Genomic DNA, 17,301 nt, shown 5'->3' with positions numbered 1-17,301 from the left:
ACGACAAAGAGAAGGGGAGAAGAGGAGGGGAGAGGAGGACATGAGAGAATAGGGAGATTGAGTCGGGGGTAGAATAGAGGAGAGCAAGGAAAGAGATACCATAATAGAGGGAGCCACTATAGGTTTAAAGAGAAATATGGCACGAGGGAAGTGTCCAGAGATCTACAAGGATCACCCCAACTAACAATCTAAGCAATAGTAGAGAGGCTACCTTAAATGCCCTTCTCTGATGAGATTGATGACTACCTTAAATGCCATTCTAGACTCTTCATCCAGTAGCTAATGGAAGCAGAAGAAGACACCCACAGGTAAACATTTGCTCAACTTTGGAATCCAGTTGCAGAGAGGGAGGAATGATGAGCAAAGGTGTAAAGACCAGGCTGGAGAAACCCACAGAAACAACTGACCTGAACAAGGGTGAGCTCATGGACACAGACTGATAGCTGGGGAAACCAACACAGGACTGTTCCAGAACCTCTAAGCCTGGATGTCAGTTTGGAGGTCTGATTAATATGTGAGGCCTCTGGTAGTGGATCACTATTAATCCCTAGTACACGAATGGACTTTGGGAGCCCACTCCACATGGAGGGATACTCTCTCAGCCTAGACCCACGGGGGAGGGTCTAGGCCCTGCTCCAACTGATATGAAAGACTTTGAATATCCCCCATGGAAGGTCTCACCCTCCCTGGGGAGCAGAAAGTAGATGGGATAAGGGGTTGGTAGGGGACAGGGGAAGAGGGGAGGGAGAGGAAACTGGGACTGACATGTAAAACATGATTATTTCTTATTTAAATAAAAAAGAAAAAACAAAGCTTTATCAGATTCAACAGTAGTAATGGTTAGCTGGCATGGATGCAAGTAGAAAGCTAGGTGTCAACTCTCTAAATTCAAGGCTCCTCCTCTCATACTTTGAGATATATCTGGCACCTTTAAAGTAATAGTTACCTGAAGATAACTTCCTCCCAAACCCTCAGATGCCCCATCATCTTTCTTGGGTCTCACCAATTTGGCAAAGGCATCACCAACTTTGACAGTAATCTGACCCTTGTTTCTGAGTACTTCCCATGAATGCAGGTTTGAAAGAAGGTGGATCCTAATTAGTTAAAATTGATTCTGTTAATAGAGGAAGACAGATGACTCTGAAATGCTTAACACACATTTATCTCATAACCCTGTAAAGTTCTCTGGAACAGTCTCTCAGATTGCTCTGATCCTCTCAATCCAGAATTTCAATGGTTGACAAGCCTCCTCCAGTGGTCACAAAAAGGGAACTAAGGGGTTTGGTTCAGATATGGCTCAGGCCAATTAGCTGGAAGTTATCACAAAGCCCACTCAGAATATGTGCCTTTCAGTGTGTTCTTTGCTTGTTTTAAGTGTGACTGACATACTCAGTTTATTTCACCCATGACCAGCTCTTTGAGCCTGAGACCTATGAAGTCCCAGAAGCCCATGTGTGGAGCTGCACTTGGATCAATGCACTGGGTCACTGTCAGCTTGCTCTATCTAGGCCTCACATTTGTATTTTGCATAGATTCCACAAGTAGCCAGTCCCAGCCTCATCTTTGTGTGCCTCTGTGCAATGACCCCCAGTAAACTGGAAAGCACTCGAACCTAGGACCAGACATAACTGGATTTAAACACCTAATTTCAGCATTTTTAACCAGCATCCTGTGATCTCAGGGATTTTAAATTTTGTTCTGGTGGTGTTGTTTATAATACTAGATGTCACAGACATGTGCATTTCTGTGTACCCAATATTTCTTCAATAACCATGCCATTTGTGGATGTGATTTTCATGTGTTTTTAATCATACTTGCCTAAAGAAAGTATCTAATATTTAACGATACTACTAGAACTAGGCTCAGGCTTGTGATCCCCAGCACTCAAGAGGTTGAGGCAGGAGGACAGCAAGTGAGAGGCCAGTCTGGATGACAGTAAGTCTAAGCCAGCCTGAGCTACACAGCAATACTCTGTCTCAACAAAAGTAAAACAAAGTGACTGATATATCTGTGGATGTGGGCTTCCCACATTCAAATGAACAGACAACATGGGTAACAGAGAAATGATGCTCTTGGGAACTGCTTACTGGCTTGTTCCCTACAGCTTGCTTAGCTTAGACAATCTAGGACCACCTGCCTAGGGGTGACACCATCCACATGAATCATTAATCAAGAAAATGCCCCCAGAGACACACCAATAGGCTAATCTGAGCTCCCTAACCACCCAAGGCCTATTAGTCTAACTCCAAGGCTATCACTCAGTCTCTACACCAAGCCTGGTTTAGGCTCTTTCTGAACTGGATGGCAAATGCCTAGAAAGCTTCTCAGGAGGAATGTCTCAGAGGTGTCTTCCTGATCTCTCAGGGTAGGTATAGGCATCTTGGTTCCCTAACCATCAACCTTATAACCCATCTCTCTACCCATTCATCTGCCCACCCACCCACCATTTTATCTATCCACTCACCTACCTATCCATATACCCACCCCCACTCCCATCTATCTATCTAACCACCAATCTATCCACCCACCCACCCATCCATAATTCATACCCACCCATCCATCCACCCACCCATCATTCATATATACTTTTCCATATTCCCCTTTAACTTCTCTCACTAGTACCTATTTAATTAGTTCTTCCTTCTCATACTTTGCTATTAATTTCTAAAAACAATTGTGAATGCCCTACTACTCCAAGAACCATTGAAGTACAGTTGGGAAGCTTGATAATTTCACTAAAACAGACTATTAAATGCAAACACTGGCAAAAGTTTTTTTTAACATTTCAGAAAACAATAAAAATGCCAAGTTCAATAAGTTCATCAATACTGCAGATTTAATTGCTCTCCTCTTAACAACTAAAAATCTCCCCTCTCTGCCAAGCAGGAGATGAACAAGCCGAAAGTGGGGCCATGCAAGGCTTCATTAGGCCAATTCCTTCCTGTCCCCAAACTCAGCATGACAGAAAAGTGGGAAATCCTGAGGGTTCAGGGAAGAGAATTTTCTCTTAACTTTTCTTATCCCACTTTAAAATCAGGACTAAAATGGAAAGAATAATAGTTAACCTGGTGCCCTACTGTTTCTACCCATGGTTAACATGAATGTCAATCTCCTTTTTTAAAATCATTCCCTCATGAGTATTCCTTAACTCTTTTGGGATAGGGGGGAAACTGCCCTGGAAGTAGAGTATTGAGAGCCTATAAGAAAGCAGTACTTGAGGTTAGGCAGTGATTTGCCATTAGCTCCTAAGATTTTGTCCAAACTCAGTACCAAGGCTAGCCATGGTGTTGCCAACACCTCCTCTCACCACCGGCTCATCTCTCTGCCCCCTTTGGGGTGTATTTATCACCCAAATTTACCTCTAGATTCAGCTAACTAATCCAAAATATTGTGTGCTTTATATCACTTAGGAATCTGACAAGAAACAAGTCACCACCCAAATGGTTTAACTGAATAGGCTCCAGTTCTTTGGATGTTTGCAGAGTTTGAAGAAATGGGCAACTAAGGGGACCACAGGTCAGCTCTTGGAGGAGGTAACTAGCATGAAAAGATGTCAGCCATCCAAAACATGAAGGGACAAAGTAAAGAAAAATATTGAATGGGTGGGAAGCATAAATGGGCCATTGCTCTGTCTAGTAGAAATGTGGAAAACACAGATGAAAAACTGCTTGACATTTGTATCCTGTCCAGACTCATAGGAGTGGGGAATGAGACATGCTGGGGTAGAGGTGAGTTTACATTGGATGGGGAGTGAGGTACACTGGGGTGGGGAATGAAGAATGCTGGGATGGGGAGTGAGCACACAGGGTTAGGGAGTGGGGTGGGAGAATGTTACATTTACTCTCAGAGTCTCAGTCTTGTCCTCTGTAAACCTAGACAGTATCTGTCTAACATCCACAGGATGCAGCTCATAATGACTGAGACAAATAAGTGTACCTCCTTGTCATCGTCTCTTGAGGTTCCCGTAAGCACTGTTATTTAGTTCCACGAGGGATGCATGCACAAGGGCTTCTCCACCCAGGTCTGTCCTCCCCTAGAAGAAGGCATCCTTTTCCAGAATGTACCACCCTAGACACTCTCCTCAGGGCTTTCTTGTATTGTTCCAGTGGTGGCAGAACAATGTTTATTATGGAGACGAAGCACCACTATATTCATGTTTCCTAAAGACTCTAACCTGGAGTCTTAGTGTGACTACTGCCCATCTAGAAATATTTGTTGAATCTCTGTCTCATGAAAGTAAGGGGTGGCTTTTGTTGCCATTGTTACGCGTTGTTTCTTTCTTTCTTTTGGGGGGGTATTGTTATGTTTTTTAACCTTTTCTCTAGCACAAATTCTAATTGGTCTTAATAATAAAAGCCCAGAGTCAGATATAGGGGTAAATGGTGAAAGATCAGAGAAATAAAGGAGCCAGCCACTAGAGAGACCTCTTATTTCTACCGAATCCTCTCACCTCAAAAAGGTGATTCTGTCTCTGTGAATCCTCACACTGAATGCAATGAGCTCTTGTCTCCTCCTGCCTTGTATTCCTCTCTCCACCCAGTCATATCACTCCTATCTCCACACCCCTAGGTCTGGGGTTAAAGGCATGTGATCCCAAGAGCTGGGATCAAAGGCGTGAGTTCTATTTCTCTTTTAGACTGATTCAATCTCATCTAGCTCAAGTCTGCCTCTGTCTCCCAAATCCTGGAATTAAAGGTGTGTGCCACCACTACCTGGCCTCTATGGCTAACTAGTATAGCTTATTCTGCACTCTGATCTTCAGGCAAGCTTTATTTGTTAGATCATAAGCAAAATATCACTACACTCTTCATTTGGATTCATTATTGCACATTAAATGGAAAAATAATCAAAGTGCCAGCACTACCAAAGCCAATTTTTAAGAATAAAGAAGTAAATGGAACTTACCTCAGTAATTTAAAATCTTTCTACAAAGAACTTGATAACTTCATTGCTAAGCTGGTGAATTTCACCTACTGTGCAAGAAGCCGATCATATCAAATTCTCAAGATCACTTCAGAAAACAGAAAGGGGGGCACTTTGCAGCTCATTTTATGAGACTAGCATTTCCCTAATAACAGAATTAGAAAACAACATTTCAAAGGAAGATACAGATGTCTCATGAGCATAGAAGAAAACATGATTAACACAGTTTCAGAAAGTGAATATAGCAATACATTGTAAAAGATAAAAATATCTCTGTGATATTGAGATATAAGAAGGTTCATGTATATATTTGTCATCTGAGACATTGCAGAAAACATGGTTGTAGAATCAATAAACTTATCTAGAGTCACAGAAAGAAAAGAGTAAATCAAGGAAACTACAGAATGTACCAAGGGCATATGCTACCAGTGCATGCACGCACACACACTGCAGTGACATGTGCATGCCAACACAGGAAAACACCCACATATACATAATTTTAAAATAAACAAGCAAACCCCACATCAAATAGGTGCTTTCTAGTGCACAAAAGGTAGAAAATCCCTCACTAGCAAGCCTTCCCTGCAGAACTGGAAGGAACTCAAGCAAATGAAGATACTGCTGGTTGTGTTGTGAAAACTTAATGACACCTGTTTGTGGTTTACATCCAGGAGCTTGTGTGATGTCTGGAGGCTCAGTAAGGCAATGCAAGCAGAGGCCTCTGTGACATGGGTCTTGGAACTCCAAAGGCCTGGGGACAGACACAGAGTTGAACTCCACTGGAGTAGCATTGTGAGGTGACAGTGAAAGTTTTTGAAATCAGACACAGGTCATGATGCTGGTGAATTTCCCTGGTTGATGAACTCACAAACAGAAATTCTGTCACTGTCATTGATGAAGAGATTTATACTCAGTATTATATACTTTGTTATATACTCTATATCAAAGAACCTCAGTATCTTTCTTCTCAACATGTCAACCTATCTGAAGAGACATGCTGACCTTGAGTTATGAAAAAGCTGGTCTATAAGGGTCCCCTAGGCATGATCATTGTGGAACAGTGAACAGAAACTAAATAGGCTGTGCTTCATGATGAAAAAGACCCCACAGAAAAGGGACCTATAAGTCAAAATAATAAATTTGTAAAACTAGCAGAAATGATTACTGACATCCAGAATTCAAAGCTACTAGAACCCAAATCACAATTCCTATCATAGATGATGATTTCTCCAAGCAGACCAGAGCCCTCCTACCTGGCCCTTTGCTAAACAACACCACCATGTCATATTTGCTTCATAATTTTGTTTGCCTAACTTTTACCTAGTTTTCTGTTTCTGGGGATGGAACTCAGGGCTTGGCACTTGCAAAATATTGCTCTACCAGTGAGACATGCCCTAGCCCACTACTGGTGATTCTAGGCAGGTATTCTATACCACAGAAACACACTCACTGCCCATCACTGGGCAATTCTAGGCAGGTACAATACCACTGAGCCACATCCCTAGCCCTCTCTTTGTATTTTATTTTGAGACAGTGTCTCATTAACTAGCCCAGGACTGCCTTGAACTCCCTTTGTAGCCCAGACTGACATTGAATGTCTGATCCTCCTACCTCAGTCTCCCAGGCAGTTATTATCACAGGCTCTGCCACCCGGCCCAGCTTCTAAGACTGTTTTTATGTATCATTTTTTTCTCTGTTGTTCTGGAGTTTACACTATACACCCTGTCATTATGGAAATCATGCTGAGTTACCTTCAAGGTTGAATTTCATTGTTGAAATGACTAACTAGTGAAGATGGAGAAACAGAAAGAAACTTAAAGCTTTTTATTCCTTTTTAGAAGTCTGTTTTTTTATTATCTCTCATTTTAATTCAAGCAATTATTGTGACTTAAGTGATTATATTTTTCCCAGATGGAAGATTTCTAGAATTATAATTTTAACATAAAATACTGCTAATAAATTGTTAAATAAGTTCTCTTGCTTCTGGCCTAGGCTGTAAAGTGGCAAAAATAAAAAAGCTGAAGTGATGAAAAACAGACTTTCTGACATCTGCCAGAAGAGCTGGGTCATAAGTACACCCCAGCCTAGTCTCCTGGAGGTGGAGATGGGCAGATGCAGAGAACTACAAGTTTCTGGGACAGAAATTCAAGAAGGAACACCCCTGAGGAGCCCAAGTCAGGTACAGAAAACTGAAATGCCATTGACCAATTGCTGGTAGTCCAGTACAGACAAGCAATTACACTTTGAGGTTCAAACATTTATTTTAACTTTATCCCCATAGACTCACCCAGATCTTCATAGTTAATATTAGAGACAAATTCCTCTGTGCTTCTGGCTATGAGAGGGGAAAGGCCATGTCTTGAAATACACCAGAATAGCCGTGGGTTTGTTTTTCCTCAGAACCAACCTGGGAAAAGCTAGGTGTGGTAGTACACATCTGTAATCCCTAACCTTAAGTAGAAGGAAGAGCAACTCAAGTTGAAGACCAACCTGGGGTACAAAACAAAACCCATTTCAAAAACCAAAAGAGACAGTCCAGTTCTAAACAGATGGCTCAATGGTTAAGGGCACTGCTATTCCTGCAGAGGATCTAGGCTCGGGTCCTAGCACTACCATGGTAGACCACAACCATCTGTAACTCATTTCCAGGGGACTTGACTCTTCCTTCTGACTTTTGCGGGAACCAAGCACACACTGTCACACATACATTCATACACATAAACAAAAATATTTAAAAAACATTCATACACATAAACAAAAATGTTCAAAAAACACTCATACACATAAACAAAAATGTTCTAAAACCAGAAATGAGGAAGAAAGGGAAGGTGAAAGGGTGAGAAGAAAGGAAAGGGAGGGGCCATGGGGCCTTCATAGATGAAGGGAAATGCCATCATCCTAACCCTTTAACATGTCATACAAAGGAAAAGAAACACCTCAAGTAATAACAGAAACACCCTCTTCAGCCTGACCAGTGTGTGAAAACTTGTGAATGTCTGAAGTGTGCAGTCCAGTGGCACAGTCTCACTGCAAAGCAAGGCATATACCCTTAGGCCTAAAGAAAGAGGCCACTCTACCAGCTATGCAATTATGATATATTATTATAAAAGCTAAGATAAACAAAGAACAAAAATCACACAATGTCTGGAAATCAATGAAAGAAAGATGGCTGGAGAAATCCCCCAATACTTAGAGATCTAATAACACATTGCAAGCAACACATGAGTCAATGAGGAAATCTCAAGAGAAATTAAATGTATTTTGGACAAAATAATAATAAAACTACACTGTATTGAAATTTGTGGGAGGTAGCAAAAGCAGCACTTAGAGGAAATTTACACCATTGAATACAGATACTTAAAAATGAAAAATCTACACACAATAATTTAAGATTTTCACCTTTGGAAACTAGAAAATAGGGTAAAATTAAAACCAAAGCAAAAAAAAAAACGAATTAAAAATGAAACAGAAATTAATAAAAATGGAAATATAAAGAAATGTAGAAAAATAACAATTAAGCCAAAGCTAGAATTTTGTTGTTATTGCCGTTAAGGTTTGGTTTAGTGGGCAGTCCTGTTGTATTGACTGCTGGTTTGTTGCTATTGTTGTTTGAGACAAAGTCTCATGTAGCCCAGGGGACTCTTCAACTCACTATGTGGGCAAAGCTGACTTTGAACTGCACCACCATATCCGTTATCTGTTTTAAGATTTGCATGTGTGTATGTGTGTGTGTTTCCATGTGCAGTGTTCATGTCCATGTGTCGTGTCCATAGAAGCCATAAGCGGGGTGATAGATCTCCTAGAAATGGAATTACAGGCAATATAAACTACCCAGCATAGGTTCTGGCAACTATACCTGAGTCTTCTACAAGAACAGAAAACATTCTTAACTACTGAGCCATCTCTAAAGGCTGGGTTGGTTTTTTTTTTCCTTTCCAAGGCCCTGATGATTTAATTTTTTTCCAGTTTAAATTTAGATAAGAAACAAGGTTGCTTCACAAGTCAGTTCCAGGTCCCTCTCCCTTTCCCTCCCCTCCTCCCGTGCCCTCCCCCAACCCCCCCCCGTTATCCCCTCATTCCCCCAGGGAGGGTGAGTCCCTCCATGGGGGTGTCCATAGTCTGTCATTTCATATAGGGCAGGTCCTAGTCCCTTCCCCAAGAGTTCAGGGTGAGAGTGCACCTCACATTGTTCTATGGGAATCCAAAGTCCGTGTGTATACTGATCTGCTGCCCAAGTGTTTTTAAACATAAGAAAGTTGAAAAAGCTTCAAATTCAGCTAACTGTGATAGAGAGGTGAGACACAAATTTATAACATCAGGAAGGAATGAAAAAAGAGCATCACAAACTCACAACATGACTACAATGATAATACTATGAGCAACTCCATGCCCACAGTTCTGACTCCCTGGAACCCAGTGACAGAGATGGAGGAGTGATGATCAAGGCAGTCAAGACCGTGCTGGTGAAACCCACAAACACAGCTGACTGGACAAGGGGAAGCTATTGAACCCCAGACTGATGACTAAGAGGCCAACAGGGGACTGATCTAGACTCCATGAATGTAGTGTCAGTAAGGAGGCCTCAGAAATCTCTGGGGCCTTGGGTAGTAGACTAGTGTTTACCACAGCATACAAATGAACTTTGGGAGCCCATTCTACATGGAGGGATGCTCTCTCAGCCTAGACACATGGGGAAGGGCCTAGGTCCTGCCCTGGATGAAATGACAGACTCTGGAGATCCCCCCAAGGAGGCCCTCACCCTCCTGGGGAATGATATGGGAATTGGGCTTGGCATGGGGGGATAGGGGTGGGACTAGTGGAGAGAGAAAGGGGGAGCTAGGATTGACATTTGAAGCATGCATGTTTCTAATTTAAATAAAAAAACATACTAAAAATTCCTTAATAAAATATTAGCAAATTGGATGCAAAACTTCATAAAAACAATTACATATATGATCAAATAAGACTAAATTCTAAGTATGTTATAGCATTTCACAATCAGAAGCATAATCCAGAATATGGATTATTAACAGAAAAGCACTTCATCTTATCCATACGGTGTAGGAAAACCAATGACAATATGCAACACCCATATGTTTTTGAAAATTCTTAGCCAACTAAGAGTAGAAGGCAAAGCCCTCAGCTGGATAAAGAACGTTTGCACAGAACCTGCAACCAATGAGATGCTAGATTTCCTACTAAAATTAGGACAAATAGGATATCTTTTCCACATCTTTTGGGCATCGTACTGGAATATTTCACTAAAGCAATAGGACAACTTAATGTTTTAAAAGAAATGTGCTGATTGGAGAGGAATAATTAAATCACTCTCTGGTTGCAGATGGATTGTTGTCTCTGAAGAAAATTAAAAGGAATTGAGTGAAATTCATGGGAATTTTAATAGATCATGCCATAGTTTCAAGATACAAGCCAATAGATTTCTTACATGCTAAAAAAGGAAACATTAGAAGTTAAAATTTAAAATGTAATAAAAATTGGATGGATGGCTCAACAGTTAAGGCCAGATGCTGTTCTTGCAGAGGACCCAAGTTCTGTTCCTAGGAGCCATGTGGAGTGGCTCCAGTAGATCCAGTGCCCTCTTCTGGTTGCCACAGCCTCTGCATTCAGGTGCACATATGTACACACATAATTGCAAAAATTAAAATCTTTTTAAAGCATGATATCATTAGCATGCCCAATTAAATAATTATGAATCTAAATAAATATGTACAGGATCTGTAAGCAGAAAACTAAAACATCAATGAAAGAACTCAAAGAAAGAAAGAAAGACTTTCAAAGATATTCCATGTGTGTAGATAGGAGGATTCAATATTGTCAAGATGCCCGTTCTCCACAGAGAGTCCAGAAAAAGATTTACATAAACAGTAAACTGATCGTTGGCAAACAAAATATATCCAAGATAATGTTTTCATCACACACTACTAGAACACATCGCTGGTCAAAGAGAATGAAAAGAAAAGTGGACTGAGACACAGACCTTTATCCTTTAGAAAAACTAGATTATGTACCTGATTATAAAGTGCAAAACTAGAAGATTATATGACATCAATGAACTTGGATTTAGTGACTGATTTTTGTAATGAAAACACCTAATCTATGAAAGAAATGATATGCTGGACTTCATTAACTAAAACCACTTCTCTGTGAAAGTTTGCCAAGAGAGGGAAAAGATAGCTACAGCTTACATTCCTTTGGGAGGAAATACATGCAGAAAATGTAACTGATAAACCATGATGCAAAGAATTTTTAAAAGTCAATAACCAAGAAATGAATAACTCAACTCACAAATGTCATGAGCAGCTAGTTCATCCAGAAATTATACAAAGACTGGAAATAAGTATATAAAACTGCTTAGAATGGCATGTCAACAGAGAACTGAAAGATAAAATGAGACAATACTAATGCCTACTAAAACAATAACATAAAATAAAACACCAAATGCTATTATAAGGATATGGTTCAACTGAGACATTTAGTCATTGTTGATGGAATGCAAACGGGCATAGACACTTTGTCTCCCTCCCTTTTTCCTTTCTTTCTTTTTTCTTCCTTGATTTCTTGCCAAACTAAATATATGCTTACTGTGTGCGCCAGCAGTTGTCCCCCTTGGCATTTACCCAAATGAGGCAAAAATTTATATGGACACAAAACATTTGCATAATGCCTAGACTTTAAGGCAACCAATATGACCTTCAATAGGTAAATGGATAAATAAACTATGATAAATCCATACCATGGAGTATTACTCAATATTCAGAGGAAAACACACTTGGAAGTCTCCATGACATAGTCTCAGAAAATGATTTATTTTGAACCAGACCCCAAAATGCTGGCAGCAAAATTATAATTCAATCTGGTGAGATGGCTCAGTGGATGAGGGTGATTGTTTACAAGCCTTGTGACTGAGTTTAAACCATTGAACCCACAAGGACGAAGGAGAGACCTGATTGTCAGCTTGTCCTTTGATACACACAGTTCTGCGCCAAATCAATATATAATGTAAAAAAATCAAATTAGACAAAAGAGATTATATCAAGACGAAATGCTCCTACATAGTAAAGGAAGTGATGAGTAGAGACAGTCTCTAGAAATGGAGACATATTTAGAAGTCATAAATCTTTTTTTTAATGGTATGACAATTCAGAAAAACTTAACTGATATTTTTGTCTTTTATGTGTTCTAGGGTATACAACTTTTCACTTCCCACATCTCCAAAATGGTCTTATAACTTAGGACATCTTAGATTTGTTTATATATATTTTGGCATCTATGTTGTCTTTTAAATATTAACATACACAGTAATAGTTATTTTTATGGCACTTTAAACAAAACATGTTTTAATGATTCTTCATCTCCCCATATCCCCCAACAGTTGATACCCTTCATCTTTTCTAACAATCCTTGCCTAGTTCAACCTATACATGGAATTCAACTTGATATCAATAAAACAAAAAAATTAAAAATAAGCAAAGACTAAATAGATAATTCCCAGATGAAGACATACAACTGGTGAATACATATATGGAAGATATACCCCACACCTAATCATCATGAAAATGCAAATTAAATCCACAACACTATATTGCGTAATTCTTGATAGGACAGCTATTATCACAAAGAAAGGACATTGGGGATGTGTATTAATTTGCTTTCTACTGCTGTGATAAAATACTCTGACCCAAATCAACTTAGGATAGAAAGGGGTTTGTTTGGCTTACACACCCATCACCATCCATCAATGAGGAAGTCAGGGCAGGAACCCAAGGAGGGTAGGACCCTGAGGCTGGAACTAAAGCATACACCATGAAGGAATACTGTTTATTGGCTTGCAATCCATAGCTTCTTCTGCTTGCTTTAATATACATCCCAAAACCACTTCTTAGGGGTTGATGCTGTGTACAGTGGGATGGGCTCTCTCATATCAATCATTAGTCAAGAAATGCCCCACAGATTTACCTACAGGCCAATCTTATTGAAGCATTTTCTTGGTCATGGTTCCCTTATCCCACAAGACTTAGCTTGTGTCAAGTTGATAAAAAATTAATAAGGACAGGAAGATAAAGAGCAAAAGGAACCCTTGTGCAATATTGACAGGAATATAAATTAATAAAGCCATTATGTAAAGTAGTACGGAAGTTTCATAAAAATTAAAAATAGAACTATCAATGTAGAAACATTGTATATATTGTAGGTATACATTGTATTTATATATCTAGATGTATAGAAGAATTGAAATCATTATCTCAAAGAGACGTTTACAGCCCAATGCTCATTTTAACAATGTCCAATAACAAGGAAAATAATAACCTGTAGCCATCAATGGATATAGACTTTTAAACCATTTGCAGTATCTATCTAGAGAAAAATGTGTTTAGAAATTAAATCAGGCAATGAAGATAACTACTATGTCACATGCAAAATCCAAAAAACAGAATATTATAATAGTTGTATAAGTAGGAGATACGGTGTGGTGGGGGCCAGATGCTGATCAAAAGTCACAAAACTAAAGCTTGGCAAGAATAAAATTCTTGCATATGTGCTATATAGCATGGTGACTAAGATCAACAGTAATAAATTGTATGTATGAAAATTGCTGAGAGAGTGGATCTTATCTGTTCTCAAAGCAAAAAATAAGTGATGGATATGTTCATTAGCTGTGTCACAATATAAACATACAGTGAAATAACTCAGACACTGTAAATATCTTGTTATTTACCAACTATATCTTACTGTAAAACAAAAGCAGAAAGCTATGAAAACAGAAAAACATGGGGAATCCTGGAATGTTCACCAGTGTGTAAATGAAGACAGTCTGGAAGGGTTGAGGTCTGTAGATCCTGGGAAAGGCCAACTGTGGTGCCAAAGGATCACTGAGGGCAAGCAAAGACATTGAATAAGCACCAAACAGATTTTTAAAATTTTATTTAATTATTTTACATCCTGACCGGTTTCCCCTACTTCCTTTCATCCTAGTCTGTTATGAAATATTATTTTTAACTGGGCAGAGATGTTTCTTATTTATTTTGCTGCAGAATATTACTCAAACTGTGTAAAAGTGTGTTACTTTTGTTTTAAGCTGCTTTTGTTTAATTATGTAGAGATGTGTTGCATTTGTTTCACTTTGTCTGCCTAAGGCATCTTATTGGTCTAGTAAAAAGCTGAATGGGCAGTGGCTAGGCACGAGATTGATGGGCGGGGCTACAGGACAAAGAGAAGAATAAGAGAAGGAGAAGAGAGAAGAGAGTGAGGGAAATGATGCCCAGGCTAGTCAGGCAGTCATCAGCCAGCAAACAAAAGAGGCAATTAAAGTAAGGTATACAGAAGGCAAGGAAAGAAAGAAAGGAATGAAGGAAGGAAGGAAGGAAGGAAGAAAGGAAGGAAGGAAGGAAAGAAGGAAGAAAGAGGGAGGGAGGAAGGAAGGAAGGGAAAAGAAAAACCCAAGGCAAAAGATTAGATAAGTCGGTTAATTTTTTCCCTCAATATATGTTTTTATTTAAATTAGAAACATGAATGCTTCACATGTCAATCCCAGCTCCCTCTCCCACCCCTCCTCCCTTTTCCCTCCACCAGCCCTCCCAGCCCCCCACCAAATCCCCACATCATTCCCCAGGGAGGGTGAGGCCCTCCTTGGGGGAATCTCTAAAGTCTGTCATTTCATCCAGGGCAGGACCTAGGCCCTTCCCCATGTGTCCAGGCTGAGAAAGCATCCCTCTGTTTGGAATGGGCTCCCAAAGATCATTCATACACCATGGTAAACACTGATCTACTACCAAAGGCCCCAGTGATTTCTGTGTCCTCCTCACTGACACTACATTCATGGAGTTTGGATCAGTCTCCTGTTGGCCTCTCAGCCATCAGTCTGGGATTCAAGAGCTCCCCCTTATCAGGTCAGCTGTCTTTGTGGGTTTCACCATCATGGTCTTTACCCCTTTGCTCATCACTCCTCCATCTCTGTCACTAGGTTCCAGGAGTTCAGTTCAGTGTTTGGCTGTGGGTATCTGTCTCTGCTTCCATCAGTCACTGGATGAAGGTTCTAGGATGGCATATAAGGTAGTCATCAACCATATCATCAAGGAGGGGCTATTAATGTAGTCTCTCCACTATTGCTCAATTTGTCACTTGGTGTTATCCTTGGAAATCTCTGGAGATTTCACGAGTGTCAGCTCTCTCCTCAAGCCTATAATGACTCGATCTCTTATGGTATCTCTCATCCTGCTCTCCTCTATTCTTATCTTGACTCAACCTCCCTGCTCCCCCATGCCTTCTTCTCCCCTTCTCTTATCCCCCTCTCTTTTTCCTGGTTTCCTCTCCTCTCCCCTGACATTCCCAATATGCTCAGGAGATCTTGCCTCATTCCACTTCTCTGGAGTATCATGCATCTCTCTTGGGAACCTACCTGTTTCCCAGACTCACTGGCACTGGAATTGTAGGCTGACACTCCCCTGATCCATATTTAAAATCCATATATGAGTGAGTACATAATTTAAGTTAAAATAATTAGCAGAAACAAGCCTTACTTAGCAAGGCCAAGCATGCAAAATTAATAATGTTTCCATGTCATGATTTGAGAGCTGGTTGGTGGCCCAAAAGGAAAAGCCTGGTACACTAGTCTGATGGGGAAGTACTGTGAATATGTCAATAAAGCACTGTTGGCCAATAGGGAAGCAAGATAGGTGGGACTAGGAGTTGAGGAGGATTCAGGGAAAGAGAGATACAGGCAGACATCATGTAGCCACCATAGAAGTAATAGGTCCGGACTCTTTCTCCAGTAAGAGAAATACTTAGATTAACAATTATGGATTAAATACTTAAGTCAGAGATAGCCGCTAAGAAACCAAGCAAATGGCCAACAGCTTCATAAATAATATAGTGTCCTGTGAGTTATTTGGGGGTTCAGACAATGAGGCAGGGCCCAAGCAGACGGCGGGGAAGGCTACACTCTACACTAGTCCTTATCCCCCACCTCTCCTCTGCTCCACCTCATCCACTCCTTCTTTGTTTCTATTCAGAAAAGGCTTCTCATTGGTATAGACAAAACATGGCATATCAAGTTGTAGTAAGACTAAGCTCCTTGCCTTGTGTTAAGGCTGAACAAGGCAACCCAGTGTGAAGAATAGGGTCCCAAATCCAATTAAAGAGTCAGAGACAGCTCCTGTTGCCACGGTTAGAGGTCACATAAGAAGAGCAAGCTACACAACTGTCACATGTAAGTAGAGTGCCTAGGTCAATCCTGTGCAGATTCCCTGATTGTGGGTTTAGTCTCTGTGATCCTTTATGAGCCCAGGTTAGTTGTTTCTATGGGCTTTCTTGTGATGTCCTTGACTCCTCTGGCTCATGTCCCTCAACTGAAGAATGGATAAAGAAAATGTGGTATATTTACAAAATGGAGTATCTCCTAAAAGCAATGGCATCATGAAATTTGAAGGCAAATGCTTGAAACTAAAAAAAAATCATCCTGACTGAGTTAACTCAGACCCAGAAAGAGAAACTTGGTATGTACTCATTTATAAGTAGACATTATCTGTAAAGGATAATCATGCTACAATTCATAGACCCAGAGAGGCTAGGTAACATGGAGAGCCTAAGGGGGAACCTGGATATCCCTGGGAAGGGGAAATAGAAGAGATTTCATACATGCACTGAGGGTGGGTGTGGATAGGAACATGAAGGTCTAGGTGGGGTAGAGGGGAGAGTATTGAAAGAACTGACTCGAAAGGCAGGGGGGTGGGGTTGAGGGTTAGTTAGAAACCTGGTGCAAGGGAAATTCCTAGGCATCTGCAAGGAGCTGAGACTCCAAAGAGACAATTTTTATGGAAATTGCTTCTATATTATACTATAATGATAAAGTATGTTTTCCCAGATTCATGGAAATACACCATCAGGAGGGTGTGGTACTAGAACTTGGGATGACAATTACATGTTAGCATAGAGGTGTGGTAAGAACAAACATCCCTGGTGCAAGATTCTGATGATGAGCAGGTTGTGTAAATGGAAGCACTGGGTGAAGGAGATGTCTGTGTGCCTTCTGCTTAATTTTGTAGTAGTAGAAAACTGTTGTAAAGCATAAAATCAATTTCAAAATGCAAGTTCTGAAATAAATCAACTACAGTCCCTCAAGTGAAGATGTGAGAGAGTACAAGGATTGAGCTGCCTGGCAGATTGCTGTGGGCATCTAAAATACTGTGGGTATGTAGAAAGCTGTTGGGCAACTTCTTCACACGTTAAAGGCCCATAACGTGGCTGAGCAGGTGTCCCAGGGAGCTGGAAATGCACACTCACAAAAAGGCTCCTTGAGACAACTCACTTGAAAGATGTCAGACATTCATCAATAGGTACGTATCAGTAGGCATTTAATCA

This window comes from Mesocricetus auratus, unplaced genomic scaffold, assembly GCF_017639785.1.
Source record: "Mesocricetus auratus isolate SY011 unplaced genomic scaffold, BCM_Maur_2.0 Super-Scaffold_100057, whole genome shotgun sequence".
NCBI classification, from domain to species: Eukaryota; Metazoa; Chordata; class Mammalia; order Rodentia; family Cricetidae; genus Mesocricetus; species Mesocricetus auratus.
This window is presented reverse-complemented; position numbering follows the sequence as displayed.